Source organism: Equus asinus, unplaced genomic scaffold (assembly GCF_041296235.1).
Source record: "Equus asinus isolate D_3611 breed Donkey unplaced genomic scaffold, EquAss-T2T_v2 contig_800, whole genome shotgun sequence".
NCBI classification, from domain to species: domain Eukaryota; kingdom Metazoa; phylum Chordata; class Mammalia; order Perissodactyla; family Equidae; genus Equus; species Equus asinus.
In genome coordinates, this window is record NW_027225517.1 from 831,220 (window position 1) to 846,294 (window position 15,075).

Consider the following 15,075-nt stretch of genomic DNA (forward strand, 5'->3'; position numbering starts at 1 on the left):
TTTTATTGTGCTATTGATTTTATCAGTTTGTTTAAGTATTTTGGATACTAACACCTTATCTGATACATAAATTGCAAATATTTTCTCCCATTCTGTAGGTTGTCTTTTCATTTGTTGACTGTTTCTTTTGCTGTGCAGAAGCTTTCTAGTTTGATGTAGTGTCATTTATCAATTTTTGCTTTTGTTGCTCGTGCTTTTACTATCAATGCCAAATAATTATTTCCAAGACCAATGTTGAGGAGCTTTTCCACTATTTTTTCTTCTAGGAGGTTATGGTTTCAGTTCTTATGCTTAAATCTTTAATCCATTTCAAGCAATTTTTGTGAGTTGTGTAAGATAGGGGTCTGATTTCATTATTATGCATGAGGTTATCCAGTTTTCTCAATATTTATTGAAGAGAGTATCCTTTCCCTGTTGTATATTCTTGACTTTGTTGTAAATTAATTGCCTGTATATGCATGAGTTTATATCTAGGCTGTTGATTCTGTTGCATTGGTTTGTATGTCTGTTTTTATGCCAGTACCATACTGTTTTGATTATTGTAGCTTTGTAGTATATAGTTTGAAATCATAATTATGATGCCTCCAGCTTTGTTCTTCTTTCTCAGTATGGTTTTTTCTATTCCTGTAAGAAATGCCATTGGTATTTTGAAAGAGATTGCATGGAATCTGTAGATTTCTTTGGGTAGCGTGTATACTTTACAATGGTAATTCTTCCAGTCCATGAGGATGGGATATCTTTGCGTTTATGTATATCGTCTTCACTTTCTTTCATCAATGTCTTAAGGTTTTCAATGAACAGATCTTTCACTTCCTTGAATAAATTTCTTCCTGGGCATATTATTCTTGTGATGCAATTGTGATTGGGATTCTTTTCTTTTCCTTTTAAATTTAAAGATACATTTTTTTCTAGTATCTTTTTTCTTCTTTTTTTTTTTTTTTGGTGAGGAAGATTGTCCCTGAGCTAACATCTGTTGCCAATCTTCTTCTTTTTGCTTGAAGAAGATTGTCACCGAACTAACATCTGCGCTAATCTTCCTCTATTTTATGTGTGATGCCACCACAGTATGGTTTGACCTTCAGTGCTAGGACCATGCCTGGGATCCAAACAGGCAAACCTCCAGTGGCTGAGTTGGAGCACGTGAACTTAACTACTACACTACCAGGCGGGGCACAATGGTATTGTTTTCTTAATTTCTTATTCTGAGTGTTGCTAGTGTATAGAAATGATGTGCTTTTTGTCTTTGGTGATGTGCAGTTTTGCTACAATGTGAGTATAAGTGGATTACTTTTTATGTATTCTGTCAGGATATGTTGTACATCTAGGAATTTGTATTTTTCATCAGTTGTGAAAATTTCTCAGTTATATCTCATAAAATAGTACTTCTTCCTCATTCTTATTTTTTCCTCCTGAAACTCATGTCACATATAATATTTATTAAATGCATTCGTTTTCTTCTCCATGTCTCCTAACCACCTTTCTTGTGTATTCTCTCTCTTTGTATGTGATCTATTTCAGGGAGTTTCTTTAGTTCAGTATAGTTTTCATTTCTAGAATTTCTGTTTTATTCTTTTTACAAATCTCCTTTTTTCTTTTATAATATCTTGTTTCTTGCTCATGTTTTTAAAGTATCACCTTTAGACTTTTTCTGTTAGCGTTCATATTTATACTGTATGCTCTATCTGATTACTCCAGTACTCAAAGTCCTTGAGAGTGTGATTGTGTTTTGGTTGTCTCTTTTGATTCTTGCTAATAATGGCTTGTTTCTTCATGCTTTTTGTTATTTTGAATTATGAATTTATGCTCAGCTATTTATGTGGAAACTTTGGAAGGCTTGTGTTCAGTGTGCATTCCTTAAGAGAGGGCAGATATTTGTTTCTTTCAGGCATCATAGGGCTTTACTAACCCTGAATCATTCTTAGTTAATTTCTCACTTTGGGGCTTCCCATTCCATGTAGGCATTGCAAACTCGAATCCCAAACTCACATCAGGATTTTGAATTCTCTGAAGAGATTATCTTTCTTCCTCTCAAAGCCCAGCCTGAGGCAGACAAGTTATACTGTTATCTTCTTTGCTGGTAGGTGGATTTTTTTCCAGTTTACCCTTTCACTGATGGACGGGTATTAACTTCTCTGCTTTCTATCTATGTTTGGTCCTGAGCCTTTCCCTTCCTTTCCTGTGATTCCTGACGTGTGTTTAAGTGGATGTTTGGTAGAAGCAATTCTAATGTGTGTGTGCACATTTAGATCATGACTTTATTTTATGATACATGGTCTTTCATTTTGCCTGAGGAAGCTCTATTACATTTTCTCCATGGATAGTGGTGGTGTATAGGAAACCAATGATGTACATAATTTGATTTAGCATGTTACCACCTGACTGAACTCTTTTATCATTTTCCATAATTTTTCAGTGAATTCCTTTAAATTATTTTGGATACATCCTTTCAATACCAGGGAACAATGATTTCTTTTTCTCCAGCTTTCCAAAATTTATATACTTTCTCATTTTTTCTCGTGTCTTTTGAACTGTAGTGAATTAAAGTTTAAAGATTAATGTTAGTGGTAATAAAGTGCATCAGTGTCTAGCCATGGATGGTAATGGAAAGTGTTTTATTGTTTATTCATTAGGTATAATGTTTACTATATAGTTCTCGCAGATATTCTTTATCAAGATAATACTTTTTTTCTTCAGTTCCTGGCTTCTTAAGTGTTTTTTTCTTGCAAGGATTTGGGCTGAATTGTATTGAATACTTTTTGCATCACTGAGGTAATCCACATTATTTTTCTTTTAAATCTGCTGTTTCAGCATTAATATTTCTCCTTGAATTTCTGGACTAAACTCTTCCCAATAATGATTTTTCATTGCTTTATTTCATTGATATGTAATTTGCTAATGTTTTATAAGAAGTTTACATCTATATTCGAAGATGTGATTGGTGTGTATACATATATTAGATGTGTGATGTTATCAGATATATTAGGTGCTATTATCTGGTTTGCAGAGAGGGTTATGCTGTCCTAACAGAATGAGTTAAGAAAAATTCATAAGAAAACTGAAAGTTTCAGGATCCTTAAATGTTTATTGGAAATCACCCACAATACAATTTGGGCCTGATGCCTTTAAAAATGGTCTGTCTTTGACAACCTTTTCAATTCATTTACAATTAATGATCTCCCTTGGGGCTGGCCTGATGGCGCTGTGGTTAAGTTCGTGCATTCCTCTTCTTGGTGGCCTGGGGTTTGCTGGTTCAGATCCTGGGTGCAGACCTGGCACTGTTAGGCACGCCATGCTGTGGTAGGCATCCCAGTATAAAGTAGAGAAAGATGGGCACGGATGTTAGCTCAGGGCCAGGCTTCCTCAGCAAAAAGAGGAGGGCTGGCAGTAGTTAGCTCAGGGGTAATCTTCCAAAAAAAAAAAAAGATTTTTCCCCTTTTTTTAGTCCATTTTGGTAGCCTATATTTCCATGAAAATTATATGCTCTATTGTATCCTATAAGTTTTAAAAATTACATTTCAGTGAACTGCGTTTACCTCTTTCTCTTAATTGGCTGGAAGTCCATGGAGTGCATTTGTTTATATGTTCAATCAGAAAAGCGTAATTATTGAATGTGCCTGGATCTTTGGGAAACAAATGGAGGGTTTCTAGAAGGGAGTATCTTAGATTCCCATAAGATAAGGATTTTCATGGCTTCCAAAATAAGGAACTGTAGCAGTAGGATCTTTGGTCCCCTAAAGTGAGGAAAAATAGGAGTTTCAAACTTTCTTTTAATGCCAAGAAAAGGATGACCTGCACATAAAAAATGTAATGTGTTATCAATGATCAGAATTTTATTATGAAAAATCTATGTTGTACTGGTGAGTTCATGGCAGTCTTATGTGTTCCTAAAACACATGGGGGTGGAGAAAAGAAAACTTGTTTTCCTTTTTCTATTGCTCTTTTGTGTTTCTTTTCAAAAAATTTTATTGAGGCCATAGGATTTTATAACTCTGTGAAATTTCAGTTGTACATTATTATTTGTCAGTCACCATATATATGTGCTCCTTTACTCCTTATGCCCACCCCTAAACCCCTTTGCCCTCTGGTAACCAATAATCTGTTCTCTTTGTCCATGTATTTGTTTATCTTCCACATATGAGTGAAATCATATGGTGCTTGTCTTTCTCTGTCTGGCTTATTTCACTTAACATCATACTCTCAAGTTCCATACATGTTGCAAATGGGGCAGTTTTGTCTTTTTTATGGCTAAGTAGTATTCTATTGTATTTATATACCACATCTCCTTATCCATTCATCAGTCGATGGGCACTTGGGTTGCTTCCACATCTTGACTATTGTGAATAATGCTGCAATGAACATAGGGGTGCATAAGTCTCTTTGAATTGTTGGTTTCAAGTTCTTTGGATAAATACCCAGCAGTGGGACAGCTGGGTTACATGGAATTTCTATTTTTAATTTTTTGAGAAATCTCCATACTGTTTTCCATAGTAGCAGCACCAGTTTGCATTCCTACCAGCAGTGTGTGAGGGTTCTCTTCTCTCCACATCCTCTCCAACATTCGTTGTTTTTTGCCTTGGTGACTATAGCCATTCTCACAGGTGTAAAGTGATATCTCATTGTAGTTTTGATTTGCATTTCCCTGATGGTTAGTGATGTTGAACATCTTTTCATGTGCCTGTTGGCCATCCGTATGTCTTCTTTGGAAAAATGTCTGTTCATACCCTCTGCCCATTTTTTTATTGGGTTATTTGTTTTTGTTGTTGTTGAGTTGAATGTGTTCTTCATATATTTTGGAGATTAACCCCTTGCTGGATATATGATTTGTGAATATTTTCTCCCAATTGATGGGTTGTCTTTTTGTTTTGTTAATGATTTCCTCTGCCAAGCAGAAGATCTTTAGTGATGAAGACCCATTTGTTTATTTTTTCTTTTGTTTCCATTGCCTGAGTAGAAATTGTGTTCAAAAAGATCCTTCGAAAACTGATGTCAAATTGTGTACAGCCCATATTTTCTTGTAGGAGTTTTATGGTTTCACGTCTTACTTTCAAGTTTTCCATCTATTTTGAGTTGATTTTTGTGTATGTTGTAAGATAGTGGTCTACTTTCCCTCTTTTGCTTGTGGATGTCCGGTTTCCCCAACATAATTAATTGAAAAGAATTTCCTTTTTCCATTGTATGTTCTTAGCTCCTTTGTCAGAGATTAGCTGTCCATAGATGTGTGGTTTTGTTTCTGGGCTTTCAATTCTGTTCCATTGATCTGTGTGTCTGTTTTTGTACAGTATCATGCTGTTTTGATTACTATAGCTTTGAAGTATACTTTGAAGTCAGGGATTGTGATGCCTCCAGCTTTGCTCTCTTTTCTCAGGACTCCTTCAGCTATTCAGGGTCTTTTGTTGTCTCATATGAATTTTAGGATTCTTTGTTCTATTTCCATGAAGTTTTCATTGTATAGGTCTTTCACCTCCTTGGTTAAATTTATTCCTAGATATTTTATTCTTTTTGTTGCAATTGTAAATTTGATTGTATTTTGAGTTCTCTTTCTGTTAATTCATTATTAGAGTATAGAAATTCAACAGATTTTTGTAAGTTGATTTTGTACCCTGCAACTTTAATGCAGTTGTTGATTAATTTTAATACTTTTCTGATGGATTCTTTAGGGTTTTCTGTATATAAAATCATGTCATCTGCAAACAGCAAAGTTCCATTTCTTCCTTGTCAGTTTAGATATCTTTCATTTCTTGTTCTTGCCTAATTGCATTGGCCAAACCCCCCAGGACTATGTTGAGCAGGAATGGCAAGTGTGGGCACCCATGTCTTCTTCCTGTTCTCAGAGGGATGACTTTCAGTTTTTCCCTTTTGAGTTTGATGTTGGCTGTGGGTTTGTCATATATAGCCATTCTTATGTTGAGGAACTTTCCTTCTATATCCATTTTGTTGAGAGTTTTTATTGTAAACGGGTGTTGGATCTTGACAAATCCTTTCTCTGCATCTTTTGAGATGATTAACTGATTTTTCTTCCTCATTTTATTAATGTGGTGTATCACATTGATTGATTTGCAGAGGTTGAATTATCCCTGCATCCCTGGAATAAATCTCACTTGATCATGGTGTATGATCCTTTTAATGTGTTGCTGTATTCGTTTTGCCATTATTTTCTTGAGTATTTTTGTGTCTATGTTCATCAGCCATGCTGGCATGTAATTTTCCTTCTTTGTGTTGTCCTTGTCTGGCTTTGGGATCAGGGTGATGTTGGCCTTGTAAAATGTGTTAGAAAGTGTTCCATCTTCTTCAGTTTTTTGGAACAGTTTGAGCACGATAGGTACTAAATCTTCTTTGAATGTTTGGTAGAATTCTCCACAGAAGCCATGTGGTCCTGAACTTTCATCTTTTGGGAGGTTTTTGGTTACTGTTTCAATCTCTTTACTTGCGACTAGTCTTTTCAGATTCTGTATTTCTTCTTGGTTCAGTTTTGGAAGGTTTTATGTCTAAAAATTTATCCATTTCTTCTAGGTTGTCCAATTTGTTGGTACATAGTTTTTCATAGTATTCTCTTATAATCCTTTGTATTTCTCTGGTATCCATTGTATTTTCTCCTCTTTCATTTATAATTTTATTTATTTGATAGTTCTCTCTTTTTTTCTTAGTGGGTCTAGCTAAGGGTTTGTCAATTTTGCTTATCTTTTCAAAGAACCAGCTCTTCGTTTTATTGACCCTCTCTATTGTTTTTTTTGGTTTTAATTTCATTTATTTCTGCTCTAATTTTTATTATTTTCCTCCTTGTACTGACTTCAGTCTTTGTTTATTCTTCTATTTATAGTTATGTTAGGTATAGTTTAAGATTGCTTATTTGAGATTTTTCTTATTTGTTAATGTGGGCCTGTATTGCTGTGAATTTCCCTCTTAGGACCACTTTTGCTGCGTCCCATGTGAATTAGTATGGTATATTATCATTTTCAGTTGTCTCCAAATACTTTTTGGTTTTTCCTTTAATTTCTTCAGCGATCCGTTCATTGTTCAGTTGCATGTTGTTTTGTCTCCATGTTTGTCATTTCCCCATCTTTTTTCTTGTAGTTGATTTCTAGTTTCATAGCATTATGTTCAGAAAAGATTCTTGATATGACTTCAATCTTCTTACATTTATTGAGATCTGCTTTGTTTCCCAACATATGGTCTATCTTTGTGAATGTTCCATGTGAACTTGGGAAGAATGTGTATTCTGGTGAGTTTGAATGGAGTGTTCTATATTTACCTATTAAGTCCGTCTGGTCTAGTTTTTAATTTAGTTCCACTATTTATTTGTTGACTTTCTGTCTGGATGATCCTTCCATTGATGTAAGTGGGATGTTCAGGTCCCGTACTGTTATTGTGTTGCTGTTAATATCTCCTTTTAGGTCAATTAATGGTTGCCTTATGTACTTTGGTCTTACTGTGTTAGGTGCATATATATTTATATGTGCTTTGTCCTCTTCATAGACAGCCCATTTTATTGTTATATACTACCCCTCTTTGTCTCTCATTGGCTTTTTTATCTTGATGTCTACTTTGTCTTATAGAAGTATGGCAACACCAGCTTTCTTTTGTTTGCCATTAGCTTGTAGTATCATCTTCCGTCCCTTCACTCTGAGCCTGTGTTTGTGGTCGGAGCTGAGATGTGTTTCCTGGAGGCAGCATATTGTTGGGTCTTGTTCTTTAATCTGTCTCGCCACTCTGTGTCTTTTTATTGGAGAATTCCATCCATTTACATTTAGGGTGATTATTGATATATGAGGGCTAATGCTGCCATTTTATCACTCGTTTTCTGGTTCTCCTGCATTTCCTTTGTTTCTCCTCCTGTGTATTTTGGTCTACCAATTGAGTTACGTACTTTTTGATGTTTTTTTTCCTTGTTTTCGCCTTATTTATTATTTGTGTCTCTGTTCTGCTTTTTTGTTTAGTGGTTATCATGGTTTGTATTCAAAATCTTGTAGATAAGATAGTACATTTTCTGATGGTCTCTTTTTCTTTGACTAAACTGATTCAATTGCTTTCTTCTTCCCCTCCTAAGTTGTTTTTCTCACATCTTATTCCATCTTGTGTTGTCAGCTTGTGGGTAAAATGAAAAGATTATCTTTGTTTTTGGTGTTTTACTTCCCTTTATCTTTAATGCTATTCTTCAGTATTTGCTAACCTGTTCTGATGTATAGCTACAATTTTCTGATTTTGTCTGCCTTTTTATCTCCTTCTTTCATGATTTGTAACTGTTTTCTCCTTTTTTTTCAGGTATGAGGGGCTTCTTGAGGATTTCTTGTAGGGGGAGCCTCTTATGGCTATGAACTTCCTTAGCTTTTGTTCATCTGGGAAAGTTTTTATTTTTCAATCATATCTGAAGGATATTTTTGCTGGATAGAGTATTCTTGGCTGAAAGTTTTTCTCCTTCAAAGATTTGAATATGTCATTCCTGTCTCTCCTAGCCTGCGAGGTTTCTACAGGGAAATCTTCTGAAAGCCTGATAGAGGTTCCTTTGTAGGTTATTTTCTTCCACCATGCTGCCCTTAGTATTTTTCTTTGTCATTCACTTTTGCCAGTTTCACTACTATATGCCTTGCAGTAGGTCATTTTTACATTGACATATTTAGGAGATCTGATAGCTTCTTCCACTTGGATTTCCATCTCCTTCCCAAGGCTTGGGAAGTTCTCTGCTATTATTTTTTTGAACAAGCTTTCTACTCCATTCTCTTTCTCTTCTCTCTCTGGAATACTTATAACTCTTATGTTGCATTTCCTAATTGAGTTGGATATTTCTTGGAGATTTTCTTCATTTACGCTTAGTCTTAGTTCTCTCTTCTCCTCTATCTGGAGCATTTCAACATGTCTATCCTCGATTATGCTCATTTGCCCCTCTATGATATCCACTTGAGAATTCAGGGAATCCATATTTTGTTTTATCTCTTCTATTGTGTCTTTCATCTTCAATATTTCTGACTGATTCTTCTTTATAATTTCAATCTCTTTTGTGAAGTAGCTCTTGAACTTGTTGAATTATTTCTCTACATTCTTTTTTAACTTGTTGATTTTTTTGATGATAGCTATCTGGAATTCTTTGTCATTCAGATTGCATATTTCTGTGTCCTCAGGACTGATTTCTGGGTACTTGTCATTTTCTCTCTGGTCTGGAGATTTAAAATACGTTTTGATACTGCTAGAGGGCATGGCTCTGTTTTGTGCAGTGTAGTAGTATTTGGTCACAGTTACTGCCTGTCACCTCTGGGTGGGGGTCAAGAGCTATGTATTCTGTGTCCTCTGCGTTCTGGTGAGATCCCAGGTGCTGGAGCCAGCACTTGGTGGGTTGAAGTGAGGAGTGCTTTTTTCTGCATGCTTTCAGGGTTTTCTCACTCTGCCCTTGATAACTGCTCTCCTGGAGTGTTGGCCTGATGAGGCCACCCCCGCAGTAGCTTTCACCTCCATAGGGGCTTTCCCCTAGGCTGTGAGGGCCCTTGGGGATCTTCGATGGTCCCTTGAATGCACGTCCCCTCCTCTGTTCCTTCCCTCTCAGTGCTGCCCAACGTCCCAGATCCCTGTCTTTTGGGCAAGTGCATGAAGTTTTCTCTTATCCCATTCCACCTTCTCTGAGGAGGGCTCCAGCCTCTGCACCCTCCGTTGTATGGCTGCATAGGTCTCTCAGACGTCCTGTGTTGTGTTTGGATAAACCTCTGTTGGAGTATGAATGTCCTTTTTGTTGTATGGTGGAGGGGAGAGATTACTGGGAAAGCTCACTCTGCCATGATGCTGACTCTTCCTTGCCTGGGGCTTGCATCATGGCTTGTCTCATTCCCAATGTCACTTTTGAAACCTTGTCTCACCACAGGTCTATGGATAGTTTCACTTGGATATATTGCACATTTCCAACTTAAAATGTCTAAAATCGATCTGAGCATTGTTATCAAGACCTAAATGCTTCTCTTTTGTAACTGGCACTATCATTCTCCTTGTCACAAGGGCTCAGTATATCTAAATTATATCTGACACTCTTCCTTACTCCCTCTTTCTTTTTCTTGGTCTTTTGTAACCCTTCTTGAATCAACAACTGTTAGATTTCTTTCATGATTTTCAATGATTTTTCACAGTTTACTTCTAGAACTTTCTAGTGCCTGCCCTGATATTCACAATCTTGTGCAATTCCTTCCTCTTGTGTGTAGACTGGACTTAGTGACTTGCTTCTAGAAGAGAATATAGAAAAAGTCATAGGATGTCACTTCCAAGATGAGGCTATAAAAGACTGTGGCTTCTATCACGTTCTCTTTGGCTTTAATTGCTCCCTCTGATGAGGTCAGCTGCCATTTGGAGAGGCTCACAAGCCTAGGACCCGAGGAAGGCCTCCAGCCAACAGCCAGTAAGGAACCGAGCCTTCAGTCCAATAACTCTTGATCCTGACCAACAATCATGTGAGTGAGCCTGGAAGTGGACCCTTCCTCAGTTGAACCGTCATATAAGACTGCAGCTCCCAGCTGACACCCTGACTATAGCCTTGTGAGAGACCCTGAATCAGAAGCCTTAGCTAAGCCTTGCCTGATTCCCATCCCACACAAACAGTGACTTAAGAAATGTGTGGTGTTTTAAGCCACTATGTTTTGGGTTAATATGTTACACAACAATAGATTACTAATACGGTAGTAACCAATAGTTTGATTTATTGCATAACAGCGTTTTTGACAACATTCCCTTTCAGACTTAAAAGGTTAGTCATGCATTGACAATAACAAAACAAAACTCTGGAGCTCCCTCCAGGATAGTATTTTGTGACTGGAAATTCATGGATGCTTAAATATAATTTCTGTTTTGCTGACTATCCTAGAGTCTTAGAAATTAAGCTTCAAAAACCTGAACCTTCTTTGAATTTCTCAAAGAAGTCCAATATGGCAGGATTACTCTTAAACCAGACACTTTGTGTATATAGATACATTTATCTGCTTATGAACAACATTGTAGAGGTTTAAAACTAATCTTCCTTATATAGAAAAAAAATCACAGATGGTAGGACCAAGTATATGTGATCTGTGTAGGATAAGCTAGAATTAATTTAAGATGTAACAGTTCCAAAGAAAATGTCTCCACCTAGAGAAAAATATAGATTACTCCAAATAATTAATTGGTGTCATATTGAAAGAGGAATAAATTTAATTCTATTGTTCTGAATTTCATCACTTTTCCTCATTGTGTGTGAGCAAATTGTTTTTCATGTGTAAACAGTCCAAAGCAACGTTCTGGGCTGCTTTTGCTGGGTTTCTGTCATTTGCAGTGTCCTACACTTGGGAACATGAACTCTGATTGTATAGATTGTTGGCTGCTTAAAATTCTGTCCAGTCACAAAGGTTTTGCTTGATGTAAAGTCAACAGAGAGATGAGAAAAAGGCATCATTGTGAAAAGTAGGGAGCATATGAAGGACACCAGAGGAACATGGATCCAGAAAGTAAGTGTCATTTGGACTGCAGATGGATACAGCTCAATTCAAATATATGTCTTTATTTACTTTCATGCTTGGGGGACTATGTCTAATATTAGAAAGTAATTCAGGACGTGTTTGAGTGATGGGCATAAAATAGAACACATGAAGGAACAATCAAGAAAGATGACACTCATCTCTACAGGAGCTTCTGCGTGATTGAATATTGGTTTATAACTAGCTTATAGAAAGGATGAGGATCAGTGAGGGTTGTCTTCTTGACCAAACTTCTTTGGACACTCTCCTCCAGGGTTCTATGTTTTGGAACCAGACTTTCTAGCTTATTTTCATCATGATCACCGTTCCTTGATCACCTTTCCCCTCCTTTCAATTAAATTTCCTTTCCTCATGTCTCCTTCATTTCATTTTGGTTCTCTGTGAATTCCAGGGATCCGATAGTACTTCCAGCAAGCATTTCTATGTATTAAGATTATCCTTTTAGAGTCAGTCTTAGCCCTTCTCATCTAATCCAATTGTGGTTTCTTAACAATGAGTCAAATGTATGGAAGAAATTGCTGGAGTTCATCATTATTCATGTTCTCCTCTTTTTACTGGTAACAGATCAGGAGTACATTCTCCAGACTCCCTTGCAGTCAGTTGAGGCCATATGACTAAGTGTTGGCCAGTGGAATGTGGTCAAAAGTGATACACCCTCCTTTCATGACTGGCCTGTAACCATCCCTCCCTTCTCCCCATAATTCTTGGTGCTCTCTCCTTTTCTCTTTTTTTCTGGATGAATGGAGAAGATTCAGAGTCTCTAGAGAGAAGAAGAGCCCAAGATGGAAGAAAAAGAAGGCTGTCTCTCTAAATGACTGTGTGACACACCTCTTTCTGAAGACCAGCAGTGGACTGTGAAATGAGTATTAAATAAACTTTTCCTGCAGTTAACTCCTTCAATTTGCACATTTTTTTGGTCACAATGTTGATGTGTCTGATTAATACATGAGTGACAGCTTCCATGGCTTGAGCTTTATCATAATGGGAGATATTGTACAGTAAAGTCAATAGATCCCAGAAAAATACTAGCTGGATTGTTAGATAAACGTTCTCCTAGCACCATTCTCATTCCGTTCATTTCACAGAGACTCTTAAATTCTCAGATTCACTGATTAAAGCCTCATGCCTTTTATTATCCTTTCTTTACCTTCTAATTTATTGAGTGCAAAGTGTGAAGAAAGTGTGAGGTCTCTGAGGGCAGAAATAATGAGGACCACAAAAAAGAAATGCCAATTATATGATGTGATGTGATGGAGGTGGTAGCTAGTGCTATGGTGGTAATAATATTGTAATATATAAGTTTATCAAATCAATATATTGTACACTTTAAGCTGACACAATGTTACATGTGAATTATATCTCGACAAAGCTGGAAAAAAACTCCCAAGAAACAAAAAACAGAAACAATGAGAAATTTGGACCTGTCCAGTCTGTGATTGGGATAATCCTGCTCTCTAATGGGGATTCAGTTGCTTCCCATGGGAGTGCTTAGCATCTGTGTTTGCTTAAGCCTTTCATGAATCCAGGTGAGCTGTCCAAAGCCTCTACTCATCATTTTTATTTCTTTATGAATATTCCCACTTATGGTGTCACCTTCCTCTGCCCAGGAGGAAACTATGGCCTTGGAGTGACTTTGGAATCCTCTCTCCCCAATAGAAATCACAGATTTGCATTGCTCAGGAGACCACTGATAGAGTTCTTCTTTCCAAATGTCAAATATTGGTATTGACTCCATGACTGTATTATTTTGTGGCTACAACGAGGTCACTGTTGCATGAACATGAACACTTTTACACCAGTCTCTCCCTCCGCAAATACTGATTTCTTTGCTTGTATTGTCTCTCTCTACCACGTTCCCTCTGAAACGGTCTCCTCACTGTCAAATGTCTTTTGAAGCTCTCAAGTAAAGTGCCTACAATATTTCCACAGCACTTTGTACATTCCTCTTATGGCATCTTGGAGTATGCCTGTAGGACAGTGATATCTCTAATCTTTCTGCAGCAGTCTGCATCCTACCTCTGTCAAGCATATAATATACACTTTGTAAATATTTGTGGAATGAATAATTGAAAGTAGGCAGTGGAAGACATGAATGGGTCTCACCTTAAAGCAGTATCACTGATAGGTCCCCAGCATGTACTATAGCACCAGCCTCTTTTAGGAACCATGGTATCCATAGATGCCCCTTTTTTTTGGCATTAAGGTTATCTCTTGCCATTTTGAGAAAGTGAAAGTTAATATCTATCTTTAAATTTTAGTGTTGACTCATCCTCATAGAATTTGAATCCTTTATGAATGACTTAGTCATTTCTTTAGTTTCCTCATGGCTGACTTCATTTCCTGATTTCTCAGGGTGTAGATCATAGGGTTGAGCAAAGGGGAGATGACAGTGAAGGTGACAGAAATGGCAGTATCTGTGGGGAGGGCAGTGAAGGGCCGGGCATAGACATAGATGCAGGGCACAAAGTGCAGGGTCACCACAGTGATGTGTGAGGTACAGGTGGAGATGACTTTCCACTTGCCCTCTCCAGTATGAGATCTTAGCATCTTCAAGATGACTGTGTAGGATATGAGGAGAAAGAAGAATATAAACCAAATGAGTAACCTACTATTGGAAATCATCAGGAGCTCCAGAGTTAACGTGTCAGTGCAGGTGAGTTTGAACACCTGGGGGACATCACAATAGAAAGTGTCAAGAACATTGGGTCCACAGAAGGGGACGGACAGCAACAGGGAAATCAGCACAATGGAGTAGACAAATTCCCGCACCTGGGAAGCCACAACTAGGCTAGTGCATTGTCCCCTATTCATGATAGTCATACAATGGAAGGGTTTTGAGATGGCTCTGTAGTGATCAAATGTCATCACAGAGAGAGGAAAACATCTACACTCCAAGATGGTGGAAGAAGTACATTTGAGTGACACAGCCATTGAAGGAGATGGTTTTTCTCTCTGACAGAAGATCAGCTAGGACGTTAGGCGCTGTGATGGAGGAAAAGCAGATGTCAAGAACAGATAGATTGCGGAGCAGGAAGTACCTGGGAGTTGAAGGTGAGATTCAGTGAATTGTAACCATGATGAGCAGGTTTCCCACCAGAGTTGTCATGTACACCGAAAATAAGAAGACAAATAAGACCCAGCTCAGCTGTTGTGACTGGATAATTCCCAAGAAAAGAAATTCTTTCACTGTGGTATAATTTCCCTGCTCCATTGGGTCCCAGATCCTTTTTGAAGTATATCTCTGGAAGAAATAACAGTGCAGTTAAAGAATGGGTTAGGGAATCTACTGTTGTCTTGTCTGTCACTTGAGTTTGGTGTTTTCCTGGGGAGGAAGTTCATTTTTTATGTATGCAATTCTGTATGCTGCCAGTAGATGGAATATGACCCTTGTTTTTGACTCAGTCACCCAAACAGGTAGGTTCTATTACTGTGGCCACTGAAACACAGGTGACAAGTCTGTGAACTTATTCAATTCTACTTTTCCTACAAAATATGACACTTAAAATAGTAAAAAATAAGCATGAAGCTGACATGAAGAAGTTTTGTTCACAAAAGACACCATTATGAGAATTAAAAGATAACCTGCAAATGGGAGGAT

General features: G+C 37.3%; 1 pseudogene; it reads right to left on the reverse strand.

Moving 5' to 3' along the window:
* Window positions 1–13,781: 13,781 nt before the first annotated feature.
* On the reverse strand, window positions 13,782–14,688 carry LOC139044330 (olfactory receptor 4D9-like; annotated as a pseudogene).
* Between the last annotated feature and the right edge of the window lie 387 nt (window positions 14,689–15,075).